This window comes from Ursus americanus, chromosome 5 (assembly GCF_024610735.1).
Source record: "Ursus americanus isolate L20-20 chromosome 5, mUrsAme1.1.p, whole genome shotgun sequence".
Classification (NCBI taxonomy): Eukaryota; Metazoa; Chordata; class Mammalia; order Carnivora; family Ursidae; genus Ursus; species Ursus americanus.
The window spans coordinates 23,491,820-23,507,625 of NC_142131.1; the positions used below are offsets into that span (position 1 = coordinate 23,491,820).

Genomic DNA, 15,806 nt, shown 5'->3' on the forward strand with positions numbered 1-15,806 from the left:
CTGATAAAATTTTGAAAGTGGGTCTGGGGAGAAAAAGTATGTGTATATATATTTATATTAGGTTATTATAAAGTTTTCTTCTATAAGGGACATTTAAAACAATTTACAAATAACAATATAATATGCAGTGTTCTTTTTGAAGAATTCTATGCACTTATAACTTCAAATCAAATTGCTGTTTCTTTCAAAGTCTGCCAAGTAATAATTCTGTTACTAACAGCAGTGTCTCAAAGTCATGAATAAATGTTTAATTAATATTCGACACAACAGAGTAGCCACTTACATCATTGACAAACAAGTGTAATTCTGACATTAAAGCCTGTTGGTATTTTTATGTTCAGAGTAAGACAAAAGTGAAACAATGAAGGCATGTCCATGTTGGAACTTCTCTCATTAGTCAATGGCAAGAGTGACTTCTTTGGTAACTTAGGTGATAGTTTTTAAATACTGTAAGAAAATGTTCTCAATTTTTCATGTTACTTGTGTTATTCACAATATAACAACTGCAGACACGGCATCATTTTAAATTTTATCTCCATTACTATATTTTCCCTATATCTTTTTAAAAACAATGGACAATAATCAATAAATCAATCACTGATTTATAACATTTGACAATTTCTGTGTTGTAGACACTACCAACTATGGCCAGTTTCATGACTCCAATATGACATTTCTGAATGTTTGAGAAGAGATATGCAGTAACTTACCGTTATACAGTATTTTCACCACACTGATGCAATACATGTGAATAACTCCAAGATATATGTAATAGTAAAATGTAGCCAAATAATTAGGAAATGATGAGTTTTAAATATTTTATTTTCTTTTAATATACTTTATCAAGTTTAAGAATATATAATTGAAATTTTTAACCAGGAGTGTAGAAGCAATCAAATTTCTGAGTCATCTCATCAACTCTTGCAGTTGAGGTTGATCATTCTTTATATAAAGAAAAGGGATGGAAATTCTCGTTTTTAGAATCCCTTACTGGAAAATATGCAAAATAAATTTTATATTTCTAAAAAGTACCCCTCAAGAATGATACGGAATCCATGTTTTAGTCATCTCTGTAGCATGTCCATACCGAGTGAAGTTGCCTTTCCATATCCAACATCCGCTAGATGTGTTGAGTAGTTGATGATCATTTTGCACTTCCCGGCTTCAAGTAAGTATAGTGTAGAGGATGTAAGCAGACGTGAGTGGCTGAACAGTTCAAATCTATTTCTCAAAGCAAGTTCATTTTTAGAGATCAAACTCACAAATGAGCATGTATTCATTTTTAAAAGGATGATCTTTCTCACATTAGCTCTTTTGGCCTATAAGTCTTTTAAGTCAGAATGAGGCACTCATTTGTTTTTAGCCTTAAGCAGAGTCTCACATTTTTCACTCTTCTGCTTCATAAACTCCAGCAGATTGGATTATAAATACCAACCTAGTGGGATCTGCTGGCAAATTCTGAAGTCTCTACCTGCTTTTTGGATTTCTGACTCTTTCTTTCCAAAGACTTCAAAACTACTCCTGTCCTTTCATACCACAGGCTGCGGCAAAGTATTCCAGCAGCCACTAGCACTCGTACTTTCTTTCTCTGTCTTTTCCCCAATGGTGCAGATCAAATACAGGGGTTATGCAAATGTCATGATTAATCATAAAACACAAAGACTCGACAGAAATACAGGTACTTCCATTCTTCCATTGCAAGAAGATTCTGAATTGGAAAAGACCCAGTCACTGTAATTTTGCAGGGTATTCTTTTGGTGATAGAATTTGTTTTATTTTATTTTATTTTATTTTATTTTATTTTATTTTATTTTATTTTTTATTTTTTTATTTTATTTTATTTTATTTTTATTTGGGAGTGTTTTTTTTATTTTTTTATTTTATTTTATTTTATTTGTTAATAATAATTTTTTATTATGTTATGATAGTCACCATACAGTATATCGCTAATTTGTTTTATTTTAACAGGAGTTGGAGAATGGAAGGTAACTAGACCTTAGCAAATCATTGAAATCAGAGCTAGTATGCTAAAATGAATGAAATTTTTGACATTTATTCTGATTGAGAGTATTTATGAGATCATGAGAAAGTTATGAATACTCTCTACTTCAGTTGTTTCATTCATTAAAAAAAAAAGTTTGGAACTAGATGTTCTAGATAATTTCTTCCACTCTGTAATTTTACTAAAGTATATTTAAGTTAATATAAAAATAGGTACTGGTATGATTGGAAATAGCAGGAAGTCTCATGCCTTCCAGAAGAGTGTAGTATCTCAGTCCAGTCTTATTGTTAAATAAGTGAAGCTAATGCAAGGTTGTCCTGCGGTGACATTTTTGTAACCAAAGAAATCCCCTAGAAAATTTTGACCAAGCAAAATTTGCTTTTGTAGTGTTTCTCGTGGCTTTTCAATGGCTTCCTTCCCAGATGACACGATATTTTTGTTGCATTTTAAATGTCTTGCACTCAGCTAATAATTAGTCATTCTAACGTTGTAGTCAGAAACTGACGTCTCTGAATAACTTACATATATGTAGCATATAATTATTAATAGGATAAGTGTTATTAACTTTCTTAACATAGAATGATCACCATTTGCAGATAAGAAATCCCAAGATCAGAAACATTAGGAAAATACACATGCTTATACGACTTCTGAAGGTCAAAACTGGAAATGAACTCAAGGTTTTACAACAACTGCAGTTGGTATTTCTCTTTCTTCTATATCATGCTGTCTCCAGATTCAAAGTGCCTTTGATGGCTTTGATGCAGAGCAGGATGGATCCATGAACGTATTACAGATGCAGGATCTAAACAATGCTAAGTGGGAAATAAGCTTCAGTGGGTTTTATGATGAAGGTTTGGGAAAATGCAAGTGGTAATAACAATTGCTCTAAGAATTACTAAAAGATAGGATCTAAGTTTAGGAATATAAGCATCCATCCCATTTTAATGGGGCTGATTAAGTAGTATCAACCAAAAATAAAAAATAAAAAACCCTGTCTAGTTTATTTATATAACTTTTATAGTTCTGGGCAGTTCCCCAGAAATCCTTGTCCCTTGAGTCATATAATAAAAATTAGAAAGAAATATAAAAATGACTATTGAAAATCCTAATGTAAAAAAATGAATACATTTAGCTCTGATATCAATATATTCTAATAACTGGAGAGAAAAGAATCATTATGTTAGACTTTGTTACTTTCAACTCTTTCCATATCTGATAATCTAGGGGGGAAAAGTGTGTGTGTGGGTGTGGGTGTGGGTTTGTGTATGTAGATGCAGGTATGTATCTTCCCATGCCACCATTTAAAATCAAATTAATCATTAATCTTGACAGAAAAAAGAATTCCAGAATGAAACAAGTTATATATTTTAAATTATTTTGCTATCAGTATATTCGATTGATTTGTTTTTGTTCATCAAGCATTCATCAACTCTTTACTGTACTCTAGGGATTAGGTTATTTGGACTAGAGTAGAGAAATAGATAAGGTCACTGCTGTCATGAGGCTTGTGGGTATACAGATATTAGTGAAATAATCACACATTTGAATGTAAAATTATAAATGGGTGGTAAAATTATACAAAAAAACAGAAAAATGGCATGTATTTAAAGAAAAATTAATTTAGAAAACTTGTGCTGCTTATTCATATATGTAACTGTAATGCTTTCTCAAATTTCTTAATCAAGTAGTATTATATAATTACAATTCTTATAAAAACAAAATGTAGAAGAATAATGGAATTTTCTGCTTAGTACAGACTGTAAAAACCAGAGGAAATATACACCAGGCTGTCTAATGATGCTAAGTAAACCATGCCTTCTACCAGAACTATATTATGATATATGAAAGAATTCTGAAACTTAGCTTGAAATTTTTTCTAGTGTTTTTGATTGTGACTTAGATTTTCTTTTCACCTTGGCCTGAAAATAATGTAACAAATGAAACCCAAAGACATGTATCAACCCATGACCCAAAGCAAAGATGTTACAATTATCTAGGAAAATAAATTGAGACATAGTGGTTAGGCTTTTTAATAACTATTTTAGTCAGATCTTGAAATATCTTTAATAGCTTCACTTAGGCATGGCCAGAAATGGTCTTTGGATTAATGATGTTCCTGATGTTCCTTGATGTTTCTTACTCCTTGAATTAATGAGATGGAACAAAGTGCTGGAGTCAGCAAGAGAAGTAAATATTGTACATCAATTCAAGAGGAAACTCAACAAGTTTTCCTATAAGAAAAGGATGCAGGAAAGTTATTGTAGCTATTTTGTGTTTTGTTGTGTTATTATTTTTTCCAGAGGCTTAGAAAATAGGATAACCATATTTTAGCTTTTATTTCAACAGTCAACCAATACAGTTTATTTTATTCATATGTATTACTTTGTATATTCTGATAGTTTTTGTTTTATCATTTGGGGATCTCATTTTTCTTACAATCATATGCACAATTACTAAATACTAGAAAAATAGTTTCAGAGGGACATTTATCATTAAAGTTGTGTTAAATTAGATGGTAGAGATTCAGTGATATCTTGTTTAATTAACTCTTTTGCTCTCACATTTGGTGGAATCATACTTGATAAGGATATATATTTTATAATTTTAAGGCTAAATTGAATATTTTAAATAGAATAAATTATCCTTGGTTATATTATTTCTGTAATAAATTTTAATTTGTAGAGAAAAAACATGAGCACCATGAAACAAACTTATTTTTATAGCATTTTATTCATGATAGACGTTTAAAAATATATTTTCATTTGGGCCACATTTTATAAAAATGCTTTTGGGGGCGTCTTGGTGGCTCAGTCATTAAGCGTCTGCCTTCGGCTCAGGGCCTGATCCCAGGGTCCTGGGATTGAGCCCCACATCGGGCTCCTCCACTGGGAGCCTGCTTCTTCCTCTCCCACTCCCCCTGCCTGTGTTCCAACTCTCACTGGCTGTGTCTCTCTCTGTCAAAAAAAAAAAAATTTTTTTTTTAAATGCTTTTGTTCTCCTAACTTATCTACATTTAAAAATAAATAGATGACTATAATTTCTTCAACATCAATTATAAGGCTATTTTAGAAATAACAGTAGTAGTTGTGAAAGTCACATATTATAATTCAAAAATATAAAGTGTACTTTGGTATCAAGTGGGATTAATCTAATTTAATCCCAACATGTTTTTACTATAATGTATACTCTGAGAAGAAAATTATATTGCAACTCTAGTTCCATTAGCATTGTTTAAGAGATATGTACTAGAAAACTGTGCATATAGGAAAAACTGGCCATCTGGTCAGTAAATTGTTTCTGTTTTCATCCTAGGCATACAGACGACCTTTTCTAGCCTCCTTTGTAGGTAGAACCATGTGATTAAGTGCTTGCCAATGAAATGTGGTGTATACCACATTTAAAATTACCATAGGAGGGGTGCCTGGGTGGCTCAGTTGGTTAAGTGTTCCGTTCTTGGTTTCAGCTCAGGTCATGATCTCAGGTTTGTGAGATGGAGCCCCATGTCAGGCTCTGTCTCTCTCCCTCTCTAAGAAATGAAAAAGAAAAAAGAAAAAAAAAAGGAAATGTTCATGTAATCTTCCCAACCTTCTCTCTCTTTTTGTCTACAAGATAGATACAGAAGATTCAGCAGAAGACTTCTGGGTTCCAGGGGAAGAGCCACTTGATGGAAGCAGCATAGGTCCCTGAATGACTGCATGGAGCTGAACCACCATGCATCCCCACCCTTTGAATCTGCGTTCGAATCTGAAGCAGACATGAAGTAAATCCTTATTCTAATAAGCCACTGAGATTACTGCAGTTAACGTTAGTTATGCTAAGAAATACAGTGGGAAATATAAGAACATTCTGCTCTGGTCACATGTGTTGGGAAAATTTAGTATATAGGGGTCAAGCTCACATTCTTCTTGCCACTGGTACTGTGTGTCAATTCCTGCTAACTGAATTCCATATGAATTTTCCTTATTTTCCCTTAGTAATTTATATTTCATGTTAAATGTTGTCTAGTAAACGGTGCATAGTAAAATACTACATTGCCAGCATTCCTTTTAGTTGGCTATGGCAATGAGTCTAAGTGTTTGCCAACTGATTTTGAATAGAAAATACATGTCTAACTTTTAGCAGTTCTTAAAAACTTTTCCTAAAATAGCTATACATTTTTCTCTAAGGATAGTTTCAGTTGTATCTCAGTGATTTGATTTGTAGTATTTTCATTATTATTCAGCTCAAAACATTTTCTAATTGCCACTTTGGCTTTATTTTTGAGCCACGTGTTATTTTAAATTATATTTCTTTATTTGTAAATGTATGGGAAATTTGTTTCTAGGCAATGGCAATAAATTTAGAGAATATACTCTGTGTAAATTTAGTCTTTTAAATTTTGCTGAAATATACTAACATATGGTCATTTCTGTACAAAGCCCATATGTGCCTTAACAGAATGTTCATCTTGCTGTTTGGCTCAAAATCGTATATATGTAAATTAATGTATACTATAAAATACACATAATATATGGATATGTAATAATGTATGTAAATTAAGTAATTTATTAATTCTGCTCTTCAACATTTATACATTATTTTCAAATACATATCTACTTGTTCTATTGGTAGGTAAAATCTTCCATTACAATTCTGAGTCTATTTTTCCTTTCAGATCTGCCAGTTTTGCTTTATATATGTGGTGCTATATTTTAAAAGGTATATAAAATTTTAATTGTGTTGTATTTTTCTGGATTTAATTATTAAGAGAAAGGTTGTGCTTTTATATGTGATGTATTTTTGTTCACTTTTTGAATTCTATTTTGATAATCACACAACTTCATTGGCTTTCTTTTGGTATTTCTGAGTGTACTATTTCCACCCTTCCACATTTTTAATAATCTTGTGGGTTTTTTTCTTACAAATAGCACATCATTTGATTTCAGTTTTTCATACAGTCTAACAATCTTTATCTTTTCACTGGAGCCTTCACCCATTTATATTTAATTTAATTATTATCATATATTTGAATTAAAACTACCATCTGATGATATGCTGCTATGCATAGCTCTTGGATATGTTATTTGATGTCTACGTGTGTGTGTTTTAAACAAACTCGCAAAATTCTAGTTATAGACTGTACTGTGTTCCACCAAAATTCTTAAGTAGAATAAGACTAGAGTTTTTATAAGAGGAGACCCCAGGGATGCATGAGCACAGTGGAACAGCCATATGAGGATACAGCATAAGAATGATAATCTGCAAACCAAGGAGACCTCAGGACAACCAAACCTACTAGAACCTTGATCTTAGACTTTTGGTCTCCAGAAATGTGAGAAGTGTCTTGGTGTTTAATTCACCCAATCTGTGGTACTTTGTTATGGCAGTCATAGCAGGCACAGTTCCATCCCTTATCTCTTCGATTAATGGCCTTGCCACATTATCTCTCCCTTCGCCTTTTTTTTAGGTCTTCCAATTATAGATATAGTGGATTTTCCAACAGTAACCTTCGTGTCTATCTTATCCTTCATGTCTATCTTATTATGTGTTCTGTATTTTCTGATTTTTTTTATTCTCTTCAGTCTTCATTCAGTATGTTTTCTACTGACATATTCTAGTTTACTCTTTTTTAATTCAGCTGTATCTCATCTTCCGTCATATACATATGTTTAGTTCTAGTTTTTCTTTACCTCTATAGTTTTCACTTGATCATTTTATCTTAACATTTTGAGGAGTTTGATTAAATTATTAATATATCTTTTATATCCTTGAATATAGTAAGTAGTAACATTAACATCTATGTCTGGCAATACTGAGATCTGTAGTCTCTTTGCACCATTTAAATTATTTTTTCTATTGTGTTTATATATTTTACCTTTTAGAGATGGCATGATTGTCTATATAGAAAATCCCAAAGAATCAACAACAACAACAACAACAACAAACTCCTGGAAGTAATAAGTAAGTATAGCAAAGTCACAGGCTAGATCAGTATTCAAAGGTCAGATGGTTTTCTATAGATTAGCAATGATCAATTGGAATATAAAATTTAAAATTAACACCATTTATGAAATATTTAATTATAAATCTAACAAAATATGTACAGAATCTATATGTGTAAGCTGTAAAACTTTGATGAAAGAAATCCAAGAAGATCCAAATAAATGGAGAGATGGTCCATGTTAATGGAGAGAGGACTTAATATTGTTAAGATGTAAATTCTTTCTGAATTGATCTATAAATTGTTACAATTCCAATCAAAATCCCAGTACAATATTTTCTAGATATTGACAGTACTGTCAGTTTTTATGATGTGCGATGCTACAATAGTCCTGACAGCATGGTATGGGGAAGCTGATAAGACACGTAGAGCAATGCAAGAGAAAAGGGAGTCAAGAAAGAGAAAAACAACGTATAGTAAACTAATTCCTCATAAAGGAGCTAATTCTCCATAAATGAATTAATTGGAAAAGGGTAATTTTTTCAACAAACGGCACTGAAGAAAATCAGATGTCCATGTGCAAACAAAACAAAGCAGAACTAGACACTTAGGGTTAGTGTAGGATTTTTTAGATACAACACCAAAACTATAATCCATGAAAGAAAAAATTGGTAAGTTGGGCAATATTTATTTAAATAAAAATTTCTCCTCCATGGAAGACACTGTTAAGAGAATTGATATATTAGCCAGAGACAGAAGAAAATAGTTAACAAAACACATATATAGTAGAGGACTTATATCCAATATTGACAAGGAACCCTTCCAACTCAACGATAAGAAAAACATCCCAATTTAAAAATAAGCAAATATCTGAACAAACATAAAAGAAGAAACATAGATGGCAAGTGAGTGTATGAAAAGTGATGCTCAACATTATTTGTAATTAGAGAGCTTCAAATCAAAACAAAGATGATATATTATTGTATATTTATTAGAATGGTTAAAATTCAAAACCCTGACAATACCTGTTGCTGGTGAAGATGTGAAATGATGAGAACTCTCATTCATTCCTAGTGGGAATGAAAATGGTACAGACACTTCAGAAGACAAATTAACAGTTTCTTACAAAGTTAAAGAGTTTACCATATGCTCCAACAATCACACTCTTAGGTATTTATCCAACTGATTTGAAAACATGTTCACACAGAAACCTGTTCATGAATGTTTTAGCAACTTTCTTTGCAATCACCAAAAACTGGAAGCAATCAAGATGTCCTTCAATAAGCAAATAGATCTTTTAGAAGTATCATACATCCATAAAATTATATTATATTCTGTGATAAAAAGGAACGAGCTGTTGAGCCATGAAAATGATAGAAGCATTTTAAGTGCATATTCCTAAGTGAAAGAAGCCAGTCTTAAAATGCTGTGGAAATGCATTCTTTGAAAATGCAAAGCTAAAGTGACTATAAAAAAATCAGTTGTTGCCTTTTAGGGGAGGAGGGTTGAACAGATGAAGAATAGACAAATTTTTAGGGTGGTGAAACTTCTGTATGATATTATAATATTGAGTAAAAGAAGACCTTATGCATAGAACTTTTCATCACAGAAATGAAACTTACTGTGTGCTAATTTAAAAAAATATATTGAATAGTTGAGGTGCCCCAAGGATAGAATGCAGAATGTGACAAAATAATCTAACCATATTACTATGTATGGAACAATCTCATTGAATGCATAGGGGAAGGAGGTGCTGACTTCCATAACTTTGGACATGTAAAACTAAAGGGAAATAGAAACTGTGGCTAAGCACTATACTGTAGTTGATACAGATATTTCCCATGAGGTTACAAGCTTAGAATTCTGATACCCTCATATACGTATAAGGGAAGTAAGTGAATAAAGAATTATAGGAGTCAGGTTTCTCACTCTCGGAGTGGGAGGTCATAAATAAACAAGGGACAGGTCAAGAAGGATGCATATGACCATGTGGTAAGTAACAAATTGGAAAATTAGAACTGAGGACATCAGTATGAGCTCATGTTTAGCTTAATATAGATACATATAGGCACATAGAGAAATATATTTCGAGGTATATATATTTATACACACACACCCATATATATATATTAGTATATATACACATATTCCCTTGCTCTGCCAGCTGAGAGGACCTAGAAGTAATATCACCCCACTAACAATTAACACTCATAGCACCCTGATCTTGATTTCTAATACCATTCTTCAGTAAAAGGAACACGAGCTTCTTGGGAGAAATGGCTGATTCTAGCACTAGGGCAAAAAATATAACGATGAGCTGACCATTTTGTAGTGTCAGAAAGAAAGGAAGCAATTAAAAAACAAAACAAAACTGCATTATTGGGGGTACATCAGAGGGACACAGGAGCCAATTGACAGAGCTCCCAATAGTCAAAGCTGGAATAATTTAGACAAAATTAATAAAATAATATTGAATTGTAGCCCAATATATGAAATATCTATGAGGACACACCAATATACATTGGTGATTGAATAAATAATGAGGGAGAAGAGAAAAATCTTCTATGCAGAAGAATTTCAAATGATATGCATCACTACTATGCCCTCGAGAAAGAGGGCATAGCCCCCCACTCCTTTAGTAAAGCCTGCATGTAGTACTGTCTTCCCAAGAGCACAGTATGGAAACTGGGAAAAATGATCAACATTTTGATGGAGAAATATAGCAAATGCTACCTTATCCCAGTGATTAAGGTCAATGTAACAGTAATGTCGTGTTGATAATATGTGTCCTTGATATGATATGATGAGAATAGCACTTCATATCTATCCTCTTTCTCCCAAAAACCCATAATCTCAGTCTAATCATGACAAAAACATCAGAAGAATCCTAACTGAAGGACATTCTACACAATAGCTGAGCAGCACTCCTCAAAACTGTCAATGTCACCAAAAACAAGAAAAGTCTTAGAAACTGTCACTACCAAGGGTAGCCGAAAGAGACATTAAAACAAAATGTAAGGGGGTATCTTAGATGGGATTCTATACAGAAAAAGGACGATATGTAAAAACTAAGAAAATCTGAATATATTATAAACTTCAGTTAATAGTGGTATTTCAGTTATGAATAATTCATTGTAGGTAATATACCATACTAATATAAGCCATTAATAATAAGGTAAACTGGGTGCAGGGTACTTAGGAACCCTTTATCCTATATTTCCAATTTTTCTGTAAATCTAAAACTGTTCAAAGTTCTTTAAAACTGACAATCTAGAAAGTCAAAATATTATTATAGGAATTGAACTTTTGATGGTGAAGTGACTTGTCCACAATCATACAATTAAGAAGTGAGAAGAATTAATATTTGAACTGAAATGAAGTCTGTCTGGCTCTGAAATCTGATCCGTGTAACCACTATAGCATTAATTCTCTGTCATAACTGTGTATCAGAACCATTTTGGGAATGTTTCTTAAGCATGCAATAATTTCCTGGGCATGAGCCAATGAAAAATTCTAGGGATTATGCCTTGACTCAGGATAATTAAAAACAAAACAAGCCACCCCCCACTCCAAAAACAAAACAAAACAAAACAGAAGATTCTGATGTGCATCCATAACTAAGAATTTGAGGCCTGACATTAAAGGTGGGTAGCTGGAGCATGTATGAGTAAATGGAGGTTCAGATAAAGCAGATAGCATGTCTAAAAATGACAGCATGTCATTAAAAGGGGGAACATAATATTTCAGGTAGCCAAAGGTAGTTTAGGGTGCTTGAACATGGATTACATTTGAAACCATGATGAAAGGTTTGGTTATGATCCCAGGGTCCTGGGATTGAGTCCTGCTTCTGACCTCTATCTGCTGCTCCCTCTGCTTGTGCTCTCTCTCTGTCTGACAAATAAATAAATAAAATATTTTAAAAAAATGAAGCCGTGATGAAAAATGAAGGTGTGGAAATCAGCAAAAGTGACATAGTATGCTCAGGTGGATATGTTAGGATAGGCAAAAAGAAATAATGTCTTTGAAAGATTTCTAACAAAGTAGTCGTATAACCTGATACACTTTTCAGAGAGATCCTTGATGAGAACTCTGAAGAAAATACAGGGAATGTCTCCTTGGCAGTAATTTTGGGGATAGGACACCAAAATCACAAGCAACTAAAGCAAAAAACCAATAATTAGGACTATATTAAACTAAAAAGCTTCTGAATGGCAAATGAAACTGTTAACAAAATGAAACAATGGGAATGATTCCTATGGGAATATTGGCAAACCATCTATCTGATAAGAGGTTAATATCCAAAGTATAGGAGGAACTGCTACAACTTAATAGCAAAAAGAAACAAATACTGTTTTAAAACTGAACAGATTACCGGAATAGATATTTTTCCAAACAAGACGTGCAAATGGCCAACAGGTACATGAGAGGATGCTCAACTTCACTAATCATCAGAAGAATGCGAATCAAAACTACAATGAGTTGTTACCTCACACCTGTTAGAGTGGCTGGTATCAAAAAGTCAAGAGAATAAGTGCTGGAGAGGATGTGGAAAAAAGGGAATTTTTGTGAACCATTGGTGAAAATATAAATTAGTGCAGTCACTATGGAAAACAGTATAGAGTATTCTCGAGAAATTAAAAATAGAACTATCATATTATTATCCAGCACTCCTACTTCTGGGTATATATCCAAAGGAAACAAAACCACTATCTCAAAAAGATCTGCACCCCCATATTCACTGTAGCATTATTTATAATAGCCGAATCATGGGAAAAAACTAAGTGTCCATCAACAGATGAACGGATAAAGAAAATGTGGTGTGTGTATATATATGTATACATATATGTCTATATATGAATATTAGCCATGTAAAAAATAATCCTTCCATCTGTGACAATGTGGTTGGATCTTGAGGGCATTATGCTAAGTGAAATAAGTAAGGCAGAGGAAGATAAACACTGTATGATCTCACTTACATGTGGAATCTAAAAAACTGAACTCATAGGGGCGCCCGGGTGGTCAGTCATTAAGTGTCTGCCTTCGGCTCAGGGCGTGATCCCAGGATCCTGGGATTGAGCCCTGCATTGAGCCCCGTATCGGGCTCCCTACTCCGCCGGGAGCCTGCTTCTTCCTCTCCCACTCCCCCTGCTTGTGTTCCCTCTCTCTCTGGCTGTCTCTGTCAAATAAATAAATAAAAATCTTAAAAATAAAATAAAATAAAAAATAAAAAACAACTCATAGAAACAGTAAATTGGTAGTTTGGAGGCTGGGGAAAGGAGTGAGGGAAATCAGTAAAGTTGGTCAAAGAGTACAAACTTCCAATTATAAGACAGATAAGTTCTGGGGATGTAACGTACAGCACGGTAACCATAGTTAGCAGTGCTGTATTACGTAACTGAAAGTTGCTAAGAGAATAGATGTTAGAAGTCCTTACCACACACACACACACACACACACACACAAATAACTATGTGAGGTAATGGATTTATGGATGTGTTAACTACCCTTATTGTGGTAATCATTCTGCAGTATATATGTATATCAAATCATCATGCTGTACATCTTAAACTTACTCAATGTTATTTGTCAATTATATCTCAATCAAGCAAAAAAAAGCTTTTAGTGATCGAGAGATTCGTTAACAGGTGTTGATAGTAGTCTTGTTAAGAGTTGATGAAGCATGAATAGGAATAGACAGGTGTGAATTTGAGGAATATGGAGAAGATTTAATATTATTTATTCTTTTTTTATAATAATATTTTTTTATTATATTATGTTAGTCACCATACAGTACATCCCTGGTTTTTTTTATGTAAAGTTCGATGATTCATTAGTTTATTCTTAAATGAATATGGGGAATTTTAAAAAAGTTGTTTATTCTTAGATGATTCCCAAGGTTTAGACTGAGAACTCAGATCAGGCTTTAATGATACAGGGAACAAGAAAGAGGTCCAAATGTGAGGGTAAAATTATGACGTCGGGTTTCGTATGCTGCCTTTCAAAATCCTTAAAGATTTCCTAAAAGTAGATACCCATCAGATAAGTGGGCATTCAATGTCAGGAAGTTCTCTGCCTAGTAATACAGATGTGGGGGTTAAACTACCCCAGTTCAGCCACAGACAATATAATCCAATCTTGCTGATTTTTGTAGAAAGGAATTTATTACACAGTATTTTAGATTTATAACTGATCAGTTGCCTAAAGGAGCAGACTTTGGGTTGAACTTCTAGGGACAAGTGGCTCAGCCATAATCAGGAAACTACTCAATCAGGAACCCACTTTTATCAAAGCTAATAACAAAACATCCCTTTCTACGCCAGGGTTCAAGAGCTGCCGTTATGATTACTGACTACAAAACCATGCTAGTATAATCAGTACTTGTGACAGCAAAACAAATGCTTATTACCCAGCTTGTCTCCCACTCACTCTGTTTGTCAAAAGGCTGATCTCCCTATATGGCCACACCCTAATCCTTGGCACCTGTGAATACATTACCTATCCTGACAAAAGGGTTTTGCTGATTGTGATTAAGATCAAGATGGGCAGATTCTCTTCCTCATCCAGGTGGGCTCAGTTGTTGGAGGAGGTCATCAAGAGGACATGACCCCTGGTTGACCCCGGGGGCTGGGCTTGGGCAATCAGAGGCTCCTCGCCCTCTCCCCTGTCCTGGGAATTTACATTCTGCCCGCTGTGCCCACACTAGGAGCTGTTTCAAGAATTTAGCGTTGAAAGAGTAAGGTATTACTGTAACTATGTGGACATTATGTATGCTGAGCCCAGGTAAAACCTCTATATAAACTTCTAAGATTCTGTCAAATGGGTGTGAAGATTTACTTGTCTTTCGGCTGCCTAAGACAAACTGCAGATGTAAGTTTCCTTGCTTATTAAAACTGCAGCTACCAGTTTGCAGCGGTCTGCTGCTTTCTTCCGTCTCTCCTCGCTCTCTGTTATGGGAACGAGTTTGGGATTTCACCCCAGGAACTCCCAGAGTTTGTGAACCAACGCCAGTTTAACCACCATAGATCCTTAAAAGTGGAGATGCATTTTCAGCTGCAGTCAACCAGAGATTGAATTTAAGAGTATTCCAATCACCTGTTGCTGGCTCTAAGCATGGAGGAAAGCGGCCATAAACTGAAGAATGTGGCAGCTTCAAGAAGCTATTTTTACAGGGAACGGTTTCTCCGCTGGAACCTTCAGAAGACAGACCTGCTGACACCTTGATTTTGCCCAATGAGACCCGTGTTGGATTTCCAACCTACGGAATTCTGAGGTAAAAACACACACACACAAAAACAAACAAAAAAACGTGGGGGTTTGTGTATATTTGAAAAAGCTTTTGATTTTTTAAAGATTTAATTGTGGTAAAATAGACCTAACGTAAAACTTAACCATCTGAACTATTTTTAAGGGTACTGTTTATTAGTATTAAGTATATTCATAGTATAATGTTTTGCAACCAATCTCCAGAATTCTTTCCATCTTGCAAACTGAACCTTCATACCCATTAAACAACAACTCCGCGTTTTCTCTCTCCCACCAACCCCAACAAGTTATGCTATTGCTGTCTGTGAATTTGACTCCTTAGATAACTCAGGTAAGTGGAATCCTATATTATTTGTAAAATTTTGGTGACTAGCTTATTTCATTTAGAATATTATGTTCAAGGTTTATCCCTGTTATAGCATATGTCAGAATTTTTCTTTTTTTTTGGCTAATCGTATGCATATACCATATTTTGTTTATACATTCATCAGTGAATACTTGGGTTGCTTCTACTTGTGGTTTTTGTGAATGATGTTGCTATGAAATGTGTGTGCAAATTAGTGTTGGTTTAACCTACCAAGTTTGTTGAATTTGGTTTGCTAATACTTTATGGAAGAT

General features: G+C 33.8%; 1 long non-coding RNA gene across 1 annotated transcript; it reads left to right on the plus strand.

Moving 5' to 3' along the window:
• Positions 1–5,627: 5,627 nt before the first annotated feature.
• On the plus strand, positions 5,628–15,548 carry LOC148110053 (uncharacterized). The gene is made up of 4 exons (XR_015724320.1): positions 5,628–5,765; positions 7,867–7,945; positions 15,095–15,195; positions 15,393–15,548. It is a non-coding gene; the product is annotated as an uncharacterized LOC148110053 (long non-coding RNA).
• Positions 15,549–15,806: the final 258 nt, after the last annotated feature.